General features: G+C 39.1%; 1 long non-coding RNA gene and 1 pseudogene across 2 annotated transcripts; both read left to right on the top strand.

Moving 5' to 3' along the window:
* Positions 1-5,837: 5,837 nt before the first annotated feature.
* Positions 5,838-14,865, top strand: LOC144643083 (uncharacterized; annotated as a pseudogene). The gene is made up of 6 exons (XR_013568847.1): positions 5,838-6,028; positions 11,291-12,384; positions 12,782-13,074; positions 13,478-13,574; positions 13,767-13,918; positions 14,454-14,865. The product of XR_013568847.1 is annotated as an uncharacterized LOC144643083 (transcript).
* A 65-nt stretch (positions 14,866-14,930) lies between these two features.
* On the top strand, positions 14,931-15,857 carry LOC144643082 (uncharacterized). The gene is made up of 2 exons (XR_013568846.1): positions 14,931-14,987; positions 15,041-15,857. It is a non-coding gene; the product is annotated as an uncharacterized LOC144643082 (long non-coding RNA).
* The last annotated feature ends 207 nt before the right edge of the window (positions 15,858-16,064 follow it).

Genomic DNA, 16,064 nt, shown 5'->3' with positions numbered 1-16,064 from the left:
GGCTAGCCAAAAATAGCTTGTAAGAATTCAAGCTGGCAATGAGCTCTTTAAAAAGACGATTCCTTGGTCAATTTAAAGGTGATTTTTTACCTTAGAATTGAGTTTTAAAAGGATTTAATTCTCCCGTTTTGATAATAACACAACGAGCGTGTTCGTTGTCATAACGAAACAGCTTTGATCTATAAAAGCGACCATCTTGTTTTGATTCATCCGCCCGGAGGCTATATTCATTCCGTTATATTTTCACAACTTGCTAAGGTATCAATTGTCACTCTATCTTTTACAGATAATTTTTTTTACTCAGCTCTTAAGGTGCCCAGTTAATGGATCGAGTTAGAAGTGAGTTATTAATTGTTCATTTTTGATGATAAAACAACGAACTTCGGAATCCATGGCAGCGAGCGGTCTTCTTTGATGTAAGCGACGGGAAATATAAAGTGGTCCTTGACCAGTGGCCTTAATATTTGCCCGTATCCGACTTTTCAAGTGATATCGCACGTTTAGTCACAAACTCATCAAACTTATCTAGAAACATTTGATCAAATCAGTTTCACTTATAGCGTTGACTCTGTCTTGGCACTAACTCAAATCTAAAATTGCTGCCTGCCCGGTGTTGAAGACTTCTAGTATCACGTGATTACAATATGAATTCTGAAACAAAAGTGTATGATTTTTTTTAGAAATAATCCGACATTTACTTCCGTTGACCAATTAGACATCAAAGACACTCACAGTATTTGCAAGGTTGTTTGCTTCTAGATTGCGAAATATCATTTTTATAAATCCGTGCGTTGGAAAACCCTGTCACGTGATCTTGTCATTCACAAAAAAGGTGGCACCGTATCGAACCGTACGAGAAATGGAAAAGCCATGATGAAATAGGTAGCCAATTTTCAGATCATATGGCGGTTGGAAAGTCACTTTCACACGGCTTTATTTGTACCTAGAGAAAGTTGCTGCCGCCCACAAGCGACTTTTTTCCATACAAACTTTCCGAACCGAAATAAATCGTCCAACGATGCTAACTTCCAGGGATCTGCAAAGGCTTCTCTGTCTAATCAAACTATGTTGCACGAGCGCGCATAAACCGAAAGTTAACAGGCACGTCGACAGCTAGCTTATTGCCATCGCCTTGGAAATTAACTGAGTTCCGGCCACGAATCAAATCGGTTTTGTACTGTTTTTGGACTAACTGAAAGTATAATAAAATAGTCGCAACCACTTAGTTTGCCTGGCAAGAGAGAGAGGAGGAGGTTGTTTTTCAGTTGATTATGCGCAAAGCACTGATTTCGGGTTTCATTTCATAAAACTATTTTTTTAATTTCTCTATAGCATTACTTTAGTTCGCGAGCTATCGCTATTTTCCCAGGACGTTTAAGATACCGTTAGGGTCACTGTAATCAGTAAAGCATCCTATCTTCAGGCCAGGCTTTCACTTCGATCTCTTATAAGTTGTTTTCGAATTTCGATCGAATTGTCGCAATCAATCGTGAGCAATGACCTTACAATTCTTATCACACACTTTTTAGTGGGTTTAATTTGTTTAGTTTGGAACACAGTTAAGATACACTCGCAGATATGTGGCATTACTGCTCAATCTTTGAACGTTTGAAGCTTTCTTGTGAACTCTCTTATCATGGAGCGTGGGACTTGTCGGACTTGGCTGGGAAAGCTGATTGTTGTGTATCATTCAAATAGAGTGTTGACAATGGCATTTTGTTCCTTTATAGTTATGGCTATCGCCACTATAATTGTCCGGATATGTAATCAGTTACCAATGGGACAAAAAGCACCGATAACATTTAAAGAAAATCCCCTCACATTTTAGGCAGTCAAGAGTTTTAGGAAATCTTGGTTTCCATTATTAAAAAGTCTCTTATGTGCTCCGACGTCAGCTTTGATTACAGTTCAAAACTGCCGATTTTTTAAGTACTCTATTCCGGGCAGAAATGTACCGCAGAGCTGCGCATCACTTCTTCCATATAGCCTCAGGCCGTCTTGACTTATATTGCTCATCACAGCTAAAACATTTCTAATCAAGAAAACAAGTTTTCAAATAGTCGCCGACTTTTCAAAACTCGTATGAAGGTCATTTTATCATCTTTTTTGTCGACAGAGCCTTTAATACGAGCCATGAGTCATGGATCTGGCTAAAATTGTTATCAGCTATTAACTGGCCGTTTCTTATCACATTCTTGTCGAGGCGCATTTTCCAGTTCTCTAAAAGCGCATGCAAATAACTTTTCCATTTTGCACGATTTTTAAACGCGATTTTTTGCACGTAATTTCAAAAACCAAGCGCCATCTTTCGATTAACATCTTTTACTAACTGGTTGATCAACTGGAAAGATCTCAATTGCAAAACAGATTAATTTGCTACGTCGATCGTGTCCAAAGCACTTCAAATCGTAGACGCCACAGAAGGAAAGAGGCCGATATCGCGAAGATACCTTTACAGGCTTAAGATTGTTTAAAAACTCAATCCATTAGTCTAAAAAACGCACAATTTCGTGACCTATCTCAAAAGTTATATTTATTCAATGAGCACATTCAGTTCCTTTGTAAACATTTTGTAGTGTTTTGTATGAGCGTACGTGACGTTCCGGCCTGTTTTCCGGTGTATAACGTTTGATTTACTGCCCGGTTTGCCACTTTCCTGTCACAGGAAATATTCTCCGCCCACTTGTTGTTAGTACGTGAATACGCAACTAAAGTTTGTTATTGTTCTGTGCTATTGTCACTGGTAAGAACTCCATTTGTGAAACAGCACTGCGTAACAAGAGAATTTTCTTTTGATCAAGGCCATTGAGCAGCTTTTTAAAATCCAATACCAACATTTATTCAACGAAACTGCGAAGACATTCGAGGTAAGTGTACTAGCAAGAAGTGAAATAACTCTCAAATAATTCTAAAGGTAGAAAGGGCCTAATTTTTAAAGAGCTAGTTGAAGGCACAAATTAGACTTAAGAATATTCGTAAAGTTTGCCAAATTTTAAAACGTCCGTTTTGTAACATTTATCTTCTATTCCGGCATTCTGATATTACAAATTTAACGTTTGAAAACTTTGTTTTCCCATAAAAGTCCAGATGGTGTTATTAGAAAATTCATGTTTTTCTTATCACCTTCTAGTGAATCGTCTTTAAAAATTAATTGAGCCACAAACAGTTGCTAATTAAGAAGAAAGCATATTAGCTGTATGCATGAAAACATCAAAATAAAAACAAACGTCATTGCTGCATCACAACAAACAAGAGACCGAGAGCAGATCACATATGTGACGGCCAGGTGGATACATTGCTTTTATCTTTCATTCTCGCGATATATTCGTCAGGCAATAAGTCTGGTAACGTCTCAAAAACAGGCGACTACCCACACGAAGACCGTATCTTGGTTCCTTAAGGCCAGTATCATAAAATGTATATATAGAAAGAGTATATTTTAGCTTAGAATTATTTACTATGTGCTGTCAGTAATGACACTCGATACGATTAATAGTTTAGAAATCTTACTGTCGTCAAGAGCAAACCGCAAGCTAAAGCCAAACTTACAAATGACTCCGGTTTCACTTTTCATGATATCTTCGCGTTGTGGCAGGTCCGAGAAGACAAAGAATACGTTTATGCTTGTAAGTGGACGTGAGAATTTTTTAATCCCCTCTAAAAACCCTCATTTAGGCTCGCATGCTTTTGAAAAGTTTCCATTTCTCCACTAATAAAGAAATGGAAAAAATGAAAAAAATACTGGTAAAACAAGTTTAGAAAGGGCTGCTGACAATATTTGCCATAATTGGAAAAACACATCAAAAGATTTGAAAAAAATATATGCATGTTTTTATCATGGGAAAATTAAAAGTATACTTTTAAATAAGACTTTTTAGAGCTTTGAATGCATGAATCATACTTATCGAAAATGAAACAACGTGGGTCTAAAATTATACAAGTGGAATCAGCTCATTTTAATTTGTAGCAAGTTAGTTTCGTGCGATTTGTGTTGCATCTGCAAGCAAGTGATAATTACCCAAGTTTCCTCTTAACTCTACTTCGCTAAGTATTGTTGAAAGATCACCTTTTCATAATCATGTCATCAGTTAATTGCTAAAAGAACGTCAGCCCTTCTGTTTCTAGAAAAGGTGACCAAAAATAGACATACAGCTCACAGAAGTTATGCGAGATACTCCGTCGATTTGGACGATTTGGTGTAAAGCGAGATTAAGTTTGGGCAACTTCTAGTGCAACTCCCTGACACCATTTTTGGCACTACTTTTCCTGAAAACTCCAGCTTTTTTTCTTTTGCTTTGAGCTAAAATTTCTTTCCAGAATGATTTTCACGTTCTCAAAAAATAAGGCCTGCCCGCTTCAGCTGACCTTCGATGATTTCTTTGGCAAGATTCAAGCTGTGTCACTTCTGGCAAGTTTCTCTCCCGGCATATGTCTCCTCGCTCTCTGCGGTCAAAGATTACCTTCAGCGATCGAAATACCACGAATAACTTCTTGCAAATCAGTTATACAAACAAATAGCCGAGACCTCGTCAACAAAGTTATCATTCAACGCCACGCATAGCGTAACGACCGAGTCAAAGGATTCTTCCGCCTCTCGATATTTTTCTAGCAGGACATTTCGCTATTTTATCATAAAACATCTATTTTATCATATAATTGCAGGCCTCCCTTCCTCCCTTCCGACTAATTGTCTGACGCGCAATTTAATTCAGTGAGGCAACTCGAAAAGAGGTCAGTTCTAAGCGGATTTCACTCGAGAATGACCATCTATCTATCTGGCGATTAACCTCACAGCTGGCTGGAAGGTCTAGTGCGTTCCACAACGTAATTTTCCACTGCTCGAACGCACGGCAGTTTGTATCGATAAATCCATCAGTTGCAATTAATACAGATGTTGGCCCACAGCTGAAGAAGAGGTAGGAAGTTCTCGTCGTTTCGTTACCCCAGAAGATACCCTGATGTCGTTTGCCAAGTTAGGATCTGCGGCTTTAAGTCAGATCTTCAAGTGTAAATTAAGAACACATAGCAACTGTGAATCCGAATAGAAATAGAAGTACTGCAACTGAGGCAAAGCAAATATCATAAAACCTTTCACGTTTTACATTTTTTTCATATAATTCTACAAAAAGACAAATTTTGTATTCTTCGCTGCAGCTCCTAACACGAAGCGTGGGTGTCTTGCGCAGGAGGCTAATTAACCCAAAACTACAGTCATTTTGAAGTGGCTTAAATAATGTAGTCATAATAACATTTTTTGGAACGTAAAACGCCTCTTCAACACTCAGAATGGCTGCATTCTGTGCACCAGGACCGCCAAAAAAGGCCTAATGAGTATGATCAAGGTCATCTCCTCTTCGCCCGCCGGCTTGCAGGCAGTGTGTACAGCAAGCATAAATCGGATCATTTTCGGCTTTCAGTTGTCGCTATTTTCAAGGTCATCACAGACACCACAAACACAAAGGTCACAATGAACTGTCTTGATTTCATATCTGACATTATCTGACATGTGTCCAAAATACAAGTGGACGAAGAACTAATTTCAAGTTCTCCTCAACAAAGAGCTATCTTCCGTACAATCACGAATAAGCTTACAACAAACTCCAATGACCTTAAGTCGAGATTAAGGTAGACAGAATAGAATCTTTTACAAACGCGTGCTTTGTGGAACAGCCACAGGTAACTTTGTGTTACGGTAATTAAAGATTAAGTTTAATTTTTGACGTCATCAAAACGTCACCATATTTCATTTGTGCCTCGGAGTTGTATTCTTTTGTCCGTTCAATCAAAAGCGACAAGAAAAACAAACAAGCACCTTGATTTGCATTCTGGTAATAGCATGCTCGCATGATTCAACTCTGCATCTGATAACAAGTTAGTGGGTTCATGTGTGTGCGGGGGTAGCCGCACAGGACACCAAGGCAGCTGTTACAAATTCTCTGCTTTCTTATACAGGGGTCAAGCCTAAGACAGCGTCAGAATGGCTACAATCGACGAGTTGAATCGCCAGGAATCGCTTCTCAAGCAGAAAGTAAGTGGAATTCTTTTGTTCCAAGGCTTCCAACATTAATCGATGCTTCGTACCGCTGCGAAAATTTTATTACTTGCTCGATCGGTGTTGGCATTTAACGAGATTTGATATGAAACTGGATTTCTAATATTGGGTACCGCTAACGGAGTCAACGCCGACCAAAAATTCGCAGAATAAATTGAAATTGCTGAGTGCTCAACCCATATTGTACAAATTTGCTCGAAGTATCTTGTCGAGGTTTTATACTTGACTGCGCATAGCTAATGTAAGCCCCGGCTGCAAGTAAGGTCAAGAAACATACCTTTGTATCAAAATATTTTATGTGAATACCGTTCTTGATAGCGAACGAATCGCGCGAAGCCGCAATATTCATGTGTGTTTAGCTCTTCTATCGTGCGTGCGGCTTGGTTTGAGTTCGTCGTTTGTCGTTAAGTAGGATTACTTAATGTTGCTTTATTCCACAAAGACATGAAACAAACTTCAAAATGAGCGTGTTTGTATTTGCGGGTTCGCCCTGGCTGCCAGCGTTCCGTTAGATCGAGTTTCATCGCTCCATGGCCGTCTGTTGTGTCCATTGGAATTAGCAGACACTCACACAATAACACACAGTAAAGACCATGGACAAACTATGTCCCACGCTGCGAAGCAGTCATTTAAATTAACCCACAACTGAAATTACTTCGTATACAAGCAAAACTGTGAGTGTCTGTGGATAGATAGAGTGGTGCTACACGATAAAAGGACCATAACTCGGGTGTTATCAGTTGTGACTGTGTACTCTTGTTTCTAGTATTTCTTCATTTATACATATCAAGATTTATTGCTTAATTAGGCCCATGTCAATGTAATTGAGCAAATGTTAGTTGTTCATTTTAGATTTTTATTTTTTTCAGTTCAGAGTTGTGTTTTCTTTGTAAATGCAATCCGATTAAACAGTCGCCGCCTTGAGAAAGGTACTCCGAACTGACATATGTCCCGACCGGCGTACATCCATTGCGTAAAATTCCGTCAGAATGCTTTTGTCTCATTGAAAATTCAATCGTAAGAGACTTCAACAAGATTCGTGGTTAAGTGTCACTTAGGGAATATAGCGCTAAGACGCCGGTCATTTGCATTAAAAATTACCAAGCTTATTGTGCATTCTTTTGTATTGGGAATAACTCAAATAACTAATGTTTTCAGCTAATTGACACATAGTACACCTTTTCCTATTCTTGTGGATTTTTTCACCCCGGAATTTTGACCATTTGCGAAGAGCTCTTTCTCTATACCCTCAAGCCGTTTTAATTTCGATTTGAGCTACAAGGTTTCCATAAACATACGTCTTTCAGAAAAATCTCACAAGAAGTCAATTTATTCGCGCTTTTTTTGGTACACGCAATGATATAAACAATAGAGTGTTTCTAAAAGCGCGACCTATCAAAGTAAAAAGCAATGCCTGAAATGCTTGTCAATTTTCTTAAGAACAGGTTTTATCAGAATGTGCTGGAGGGGTACTAACAGTTCACCCCGATTTCTTAATTGCCCTGAACGTGATGTGCTGAGTCGACTAAGCAATACCAGTGGTTATATAAAAATAGACTATTGAATATTATTTTCATAATCTGTTTACCTATGAGGTAAAAATGTTTACTTTCGGTTGGAAGTGGGAGAAAAACTGTTTGGTATTCGCAGCGAATGCCTGTTTCTTTCTCTGCGTGACCGAGTGACCCCATTTCCTATAAGACGTTTCTTATAATTGTGATTGCCGTGCATAAGAACAAAAACTTAAGTAAATTTAGAGCTGTCCTGTTCAGACATGGTCGCTGAGTTTATATAAAAGAGTGCTAAACCCCGCGGTTCCGTGTTAAGATGCTTTCTTTCAAAGATATTTTTGTCTGAAGATAGTGGCTGAACTGTGCAAGAAAGTTCAACTCATGCCTGGTCGGATTCGCTAATGTGCTACACGGCTGTTTCTAATAATTGCGCGCGACAGACAGTTTGTTAAGAATTTTTCTTTTTTTTCTTAACATTGTGCTTGAAAAAGAGTTGAAGATTATCTTGTAGCATTTCTGCTTGAATACATCGTGTTAGAAACCAATATTTCATAAAGTGTATGATTATTAAAATTAAATCCCTGCTGACGACAATTTGCTTTTTAAATCTGAATATGGTATAGAATTTCTTATAATCTTTCGCTCTAGCTTATTTTTGCTGTGATAATCTTTCCTTTTCGCAACCACAAAAGGGCTTTGATCGAGCGACGCAAGTGTTTGCGTCAAACAAATAAGGGACAATTAAGGGTGCCATTTCGTGTTCAAATTCATCGAGAAATAGAGCACCACAAAGCACTTTTAAAACACTTGTCTTTTTAGTTGTTTGTTACTCGAGTAGTCTTAAATAACTGTGACGGCTTATCAAGTTAGCAACCAGCACAGAGTCGATCAGACGAGTCTTAGTTCGCAAAGATGGGTCGATTCTTTGTCGGCGTTAAAAAGGGATCGAAATATTGCTCTAGTAACAGGGCTTGAACTATTTTCTTTGTCGGAAAGAAAGGTCGCGATTTAAATTCCTTGGAAAACTGTCTTGTAGCGATATGATACAATAATGCGGTCTAGAACTATCTGAGAATGGATGCTACGTGAACCCAATTCCCTTTTATTTGACAAAAAATGCAGGATGACATGAAAGTCGGCGTTTGTACTTGAACAAATACAACACTGAATAGTACCGTTAAGCTAATGTTTTTTATTGCTTTTTTGTAAGTTTGTTTGTTTGTTTTCCTTTAAACGTTGTGTTTATGTAGTGATCGTCTCGATTGCTCTAGTGGGGTGGGGTGGGGTCACGTTTAATCAAGTTCATTCTGTAAAAGTTGATCATTTCCAAGAGGCTTTGCTGTCAGCGCCCAACAAGTGAAGGTTCAACCTGAACATTTTTTTTTTCAAGTTGTTTCGTTTCTCAGGAGAACAGTTGACGTAATTTGTGTCTTTCGCCACTTGCCACACAAGAATCATTCTTGAAATTTTCACAACTTGTCAAGTGTTCGTGGAATAACAATAATGACAAGTTCTAAACCTCCTCGCTATTTCGATTCTTTCGTCGCTGTAAAAGGTTAAAGGTTTTTGATAAAAGCAACTTTGTTGTTAAGTGTTGTTGAAACAGAAAAGACAGGCGTAATTTAATGCATTCATCTAATGGAAAGATGTTTTTCTTTCGTGTTTTCACCACTTGACACTGCCACACCAAAAAGACGTTCTCTTTCTTCGAACAAGGTATTCTTGTTTTTAATTTTATCTACATTATGTCTATTTTTGCTGCACCGGAAACATCGTGTGTCATTTTAGCATAAAATTGGTGTGTTTATTAGTGCAATATTTAGATCAAAATGCAATTTATTGAGCAATTATTCATCGAATTGGTCAGGAATCCAAACTATTGAATAACAATTTCGAGCTTTGTCACGAAACCTTAAGGCCCAGTAATAGAGGCAACTGCTTCATTCAACTTGTCTCGCAACATTGTTGTATTGCAAGTTGGTAAAGTGTTGTTGCGTTTATCACCACCCATATTGCAAGTCGCGGCAACATGTTGCACAAAGTTGAACTCGTGTCTACTTACACGGGAGGTAATACAAACAAACACGTTACATTTCGTTTTACGATGTTCAAAATATTTAAAGAAATGACTACAAAATTGTTTTCTGTCAAGAGATAAAAACATCAAAGAGATATAAAGTTGGAAGAATCAAGCGGATTATGAAAGTTAACTTGAAAATAAGTTTTAGGACAAATTTATTAAAATAAACCACCAGTTACTAAGCCCATTTTTACTAATGAATGACAATTTATATCCTGCTCTAATTGGCTTCTAATCCCATAAAATTTGCACTGGCTTGCAAATTACGTGCGAACATTATTTATTTTTGGCGGCATTTTTATGTGCATGCTACTGCTACGTCTATTCTTACATACTTAATAAGTCTTAGTATTATCTTGTATGACAAATATTCGCCAGTGACCGCGGTATTGTATGCCATCAACATCATTAATTTTCACTTTCAACTCTTTAGATATCACTTTTCGATTTTTATCTTTATCCGAAAATTTAAAAAAAGCAATAGTTGAAATAATTTGTTTTCCTTTTGTGTAGCATTAAGAGTATGATGCATCCAGTAGGGTCGTTACAAATTTCAAAACGCTCTATATTCTAAACACGGTCACACAATTTACCACACGTAGTCTTGTTTTCAATAATGGATAATTTTTTGGAAGGAAGAAAGTCGGAACCACGTTTTACAGTCACATTTCACGAGAAAAAAAGCAACAGCCTTTTTTTGCAATTCTCATGAAAAAGTCGATTCACAGTTCACAATTCACGGGAGAAATGGCCTTTCACGGATCACGAAAAATCCCTTCATCACCCTTGTCTTAATGAGTGCCACATTGTTTGTAACTTTCCAAATGAAAAATTCGCTCAGCAACAACCGTTTCCGTACAGGTCCGTACAAGATAAAAAGTTCGCTGCCACTTATGAGGTGCTGCATAACATTCGAACAAGCTTATAATAATGTTAATCTACGTGTTTAAATTACTTACATCTAGAACAGAAGGGAAGAGATGTCCTGAGTATGTACCTTTTTCACGAACCTGTTTTAGAATAAAAAGCTTCTAAACTCGTGTGAAGATTCAACCTGTTCTCGCACTATTTGGTATAACTTGATGAGTATCTGCACCCTTAACTCAACTTCATCATTTTGCATCATAACTCTCCAATTGCTTTCATAACGTTTCGTCTGTGTTTTCCGGAGGTTGTCTTCTGGCATACATGCTAAACAGCTTGATTTGCAGCACGCGAGCATGGAAAATAATTCTTTTTTTTAAATATTTGCATAACAGTACATTTCTAGATTAGAGCGGTTTTCACTTGAGTGTCGAGGCGTGCTGTCGGCTCCTCCGCCCTCTCGCCTCGGTCCATCGTCTCGCTGTCGTCCCCCTCGCCGCCACATGTTTCTCGTGGGTTCCCTGTCGTGTCCTTGTGGCCGGCTGTGTCCCACTCAATCTCTCTAATGTAATGTTACCAAGTATCGGTCATTCTCTTCAGTGATACTAGGTAACTGGTTGTGACTCGACTTCTATGACTCAGAATATGCTATTGCTATAGTTATTTATCGATAAGGTACCGGTGCAGACGAAGGCTTTAGATTGTATTTGACTGAATAGCTGTAAATGGCAATGGAAAATCATAACGGTCAAGTTTACTAACACATCTTTGTTATTTTCACAGTTGGAGGGGACAAAAAATATTACGGAGCGAAGGCAACTCCGGGCAGAACTGCGAACTCTGAGAGACAAGAAGGAGAAAATGACAGATGAAAACGGCAACAATAAGCCACCACCGACCACGGCATCTAAATTTACAATGGCCATCGGGAGTTCAGAGAAACAAAGTTATCAAGATAGAGCCAATCGCATCAACAGAGAAGAAAGCCCGGCAAGAAAAGAGAATGTCGCCCCTCAGAAGCCCAAAAACACGCGAAGCACATTTAGTTTCAAGATGGCAAATAAAGAGGAAAGTGTACCCGAAAGTCGTCCGTCTGAAAGTTATTCGTTGAGGCATCAGACCAACCATGTTAAATCTAACATTGAGGAGAAACGGCCGAGGAAGAACCAAGACATCAACAACAACACAGAGGTGAAAAAAGAGAAAGAGAAGGAAGCAGAACCTCCGAAGAGAGTTTCACGGAGGACTTCTCTGGCAGAACTTTTTAAAATTGACCAGGAAGCTCTAATCAAGAGTAGAGAGCAGGAAAAACCGACCCCTGCCCCACCCCCACAGTTGACAGTTTCTCCTTCACCAGTGGTGAAGCGAATGCCCATGGAAACCCACCAAGATACGAAGACCAAGCAAGACCTGCTACAGAATCTAGGGCGTCTAAGATGCCGGAGAAGGTCTGTTCGTGAGATCGAGAGAAAGGAGGAGCTGGACGGGCTAATGTATGTAAAGAGTGGGGATTCAGTTAAACTGGTTAACACTTCTGAAGGGGATGAACAGGTCAAGGAGCAGAGGAAGATACGACGATCCTCCAGGAAGGAGAGCCACGAGAAGCTGAAGATTGATGGAAACACTGTCAGCAACCGCAGTGAAACTGAGCTCACGGCGATCCAGGAAAGCCCTCGATCTCCGAAGTGCAAAGAAACGATTTGAATATGGCAATGAGGAGCCACCCAAAAGAGAAGAACCTCCCAAAAGCAAAATTTGGCAGCCTCCTCCGCCTGCAAACACAGGGGCCTGGCCGAGCATCGAGACAGTGGTCTGATCCAGGCCCTCAGAGGCCCGGACCTCCCAGACCTAACTCATTTTTACCACCCAAAAATGATGTAAGTTGCGTCATTTACTTCAAAAAGTCTTGAACTATCACCCCAGGTTTTTGACAGTGAAATCGAATAAGACATCGAATTAATAGGTCAGAAATTTTTAGAAAGAAATGCTGGATGACTGAGATTGTTAAGGATTGTCACGGTAGTAGTATATGCCTTTATTTAAAAACACGATATTGATAAAAGCTTACAGCTTGTGGGGTCGTGTAAATAAGTAATATATTTCAGGAATCAAATTTAAAAGTACCTTTAGGGTTAACTTACATTCTAGGTGTAACCCTGGGTTTCATAGGTATAAACTACTTGGAGCAATTTTTTCGACTAACGTGAAATACCCACCGTTGATCTCTGATAATAATTAAGTTTCATAATTATTGTTTCATTGTGCGTTCGCCAGGGTCCAAAATTTGGCCGCCCTGGGGCCAAGCCTCAGTCAGACGCATTCGGTGGCGGCATGGGTTCCGTCAAGGACCGCATGGCTTTCTTCAAGAAAGCTGCAGAGGATGAGAAAAAAGCAAAGGAGAAACAGTTCGTACAAAAGGCTCCGACGCCGCCTGTAAACAGGTTTAATGCAACCACGCCGACCAGTCCTTCCGGTCCAACAGGAAATACGAACCAAACCGGCCCGACCAGTCCAACAAGTCCTACAGAGAGAGTATCGCTCAAGAAAGCCCCGGATCCTAACAAGACGTAAGTAGGAATGTTTTAAAGTTTGGGTTCTAGGTGGATTTTAATATCACTTGATTAAGATAGATTTAACGGAAAGGAGCGGGAAAAAATTTGACCTCGGAATAGGTATAGCCACATACGAGGAGAAACTCACATGCTATGTGATTGGTAAGCGTGAATTGGTTGGTTGGTTGGTTGATTGATTTAAAGATTGATTGATTGATTGATTGATTGATTGATTGATTGATTGATTGATTGATGGATGGATAGATGGATGGATTGATTGGAAAAATCAACAAAAAGTAAGCGATGACTGGTGAAGCAACTCTACGGCGCACGGTTTGATGGTCCGTAGGTGTAAATCTCTTGCATTTACTAATCAAGCTTTCTGAAAACATGATTCCTTTTTAATTTTCATTTACAGTCCAAGGGACTTGAAGAAGAAACCTCAACTGAAAAGACAAATGTCCGTATCTTCGTTAATTCTGACGTGGTGTAAAGATGTCACACAAGAATACGAGGTAACTAGTAACCGTTCAATATAAATGTGCGTCTCAAACAGAGAGAAAATAGAATCGGGCAAATTGCGGAAAGGAAAGAATAATTTTGTATCGTAAAATTCCAGTCAGTAATCCCCTGCTCCTGAGAATAATCTGCGCCCCCTGACTTATTTATAAAAACTAACGCCCATTTCTTTGTCTGTTTTATTGCAGGGAGTAAATATCACAAACTTCAGTGGCAGCTTTAGTAGTGGTTTGGCTTTCTGCGCTTTGATTCATAAATTTAACCCTGACAAGTTCGACTACAACTCGCTGTCCGCAGAAAATAGAGAATACAACTTTAAGTTGGCCTTCGAGACTGGAACGTGAGTATTTATCACTAGTTTTACTGTTAAGGGAGGAAAATAATGCCGTCTTTGATAAGTTGTTGACGATGTATGAAAAAAGTTTCCGATTCTTACTGCCCAAAAGGAAGACATTCGTCGTGAAGACACTCGCAAATCCTTGAATCTGATTGGTTACTTCTTCTTCGACTATTTAACGATTAGAATGCGAGCTCTTCGCCACTCGCCAGTTATGGAAGTTGATCGAACTAAAAGCGGGCCTATCACAGTGCAAATTCTCCAATAGTCGGTCACTGGGCTATACTAATCGCTGATAGACTACGAAGGTGCTGCGCGTTGTCCTTGAAAGTGAAAATTTATTCTGATTTTTGTCTCTTAAAGTATAGCTTCTTAAACCTGTAGGGTTTCTGTCTACTATCTTTTTATAGTGTCTGCTAAATGCCCAAATGGTCTACTCTCCTTTGTTTTTCAAGTTATGGGCAATAAAAAAAAACATTCATTGAATAACCGCGGCTAAGTAGTTAACAGTAATTTTCTGTATATGTCTTGTTTTCAGGTCTGTTGGTGTACCCGCTCTCCTTGATGTAGAGGACATGGTTCGTCTCAAAAAACCTGAACCAAGGAGCGTCCAATGCTACGTTCAAATGATATTCAGTAAATATCGACCAAAGGACTTGGACATGTCAAATCTTATTATAGCTTGAGCATTATAGCTCTCAAATCGGTTCAATTTGAATAGAGTAAGCAGGTTTGCTCGCATATCGGGAGTAAAGCCTACTTTATTTCTTGACTTTTCTTAGGCGTTTCGCTCAGAGAACGTTTAGACTGAACTGTTACTGCATGCGGAATGTTCAGTACATGGAATCATGTAAATGGAGAATTAACTACCGCCACTGACAACTTTAATAATAGAGTGGTTTTCCAGTGACTGTCGAAGTAATTATACATTTGCTTCGAGCTTAATAATTGGCGTGCTTACACAGCAAAGACTCTTTTCCAGCCAATCAGGTGCCTGCCTTGCAATACAAGATGCTTACATGTTTTTCCGCGCTTTGCACAGGTTGCACGTTCTTCTCGCGCTTGCCGCTAGGCATGTCTCCCGCGCTTTCCACAGATAGCATGCTTTTTCGCGCTTTCCGCTAGGCATGTTTTCCTGCGCTTGCCAAAGAGGTTACATGTTTTCCCGTGCTTCACAGATTTTATGCTTTCCAGCGGTTGCCAAAGGTCAAGTGTTTGCGATTTGAGTTCTGATTGGTTGCTTACCCTATTTGCAGGCGATGGATTCGCTCTGTAATAACAAAAGTTTGAATTTATGACAGTCATTGAAAAATCGCTTTAAAACCGACTAACACCACCACAACATATGTAAAAAAAGAAAATTTCCACAGTTAGTTTCTAGTCTTTCTAAACCTTTTCAATATATAGCGTTTGGAGTTAATGTTTAATCATTAACATTAGTGTTACGGAGATAGATCAGGCTTCGAAAAGGGAAGTGTTTTGGGTCGATAGTGTCTTTGCTAAAAAATGTTCAAAGAAACTTTATAGTACGCATGCTCAATTTTGATGTCAATTGGACTTTGTCTCCTACAAAGCCCTTCGCTCCCTTGAAATATAGGGGACTGGGGAGGGAAATAAATTAGACGACGAAAGACACTTGCAATTGTCTAGTCAGGATTTTTGAAAATAACGGTAGACGGTGATGTAATTCATGATAATTCATGAATTCATACATTACCAAGCTGCGTGATGCTTTGCGCTGTCAGACAGCAGCCCAAGTATCATGTATTTATACTTTACAATAAAATGCCTGTTTTGTTGGCATCTTTTTTGACACTGAATTAATTTTTTAAGGTCAATCACGTTGAAATTTGTCAGTGTAGTTTTTGTACGTAGATTTTTAAGAGGATTGTTCTGAGAAGAACAACGGCAGAGTTTAATAAAGAATTTTATTCTCACATAAGTGGTTTTGTAAAGTTATTGATGGGCCTTTCTCACACCCAGTAGTTTTTCTCGTTTTTTCCTCTAATCCGTTTAATGTGTGTATATATCAAAACCCAGTGTATCGATCGGAAGCAAGGAAAATCCCTCGGAAGAGACCCCCTGGAATTACTTGGGCATGTCAACACGTCAGTTTTCACAGACGATAGTTTAACCTCAATCCCAGTCT

This window comes from Oculina patagonica, chromosome 2 (genome assembly GCF_052425735.1).
Source record: "Oculina patagonica isolate OP01 chromosome 2, crgOcupat, whole genome shotgun sequence".
Classification (NCBI taxonomy): Eukaryota; Metazoa; Cnidaria; class Anthozoa; order Scleractinia; family Oculinidae; genus Oculina; species Oculina patagonica.
The sequence above is the reverse complement of the archived record's forward strand: the minus strand, read 5'-3'. Positions and strand labels throughout refer to the sequence as shown.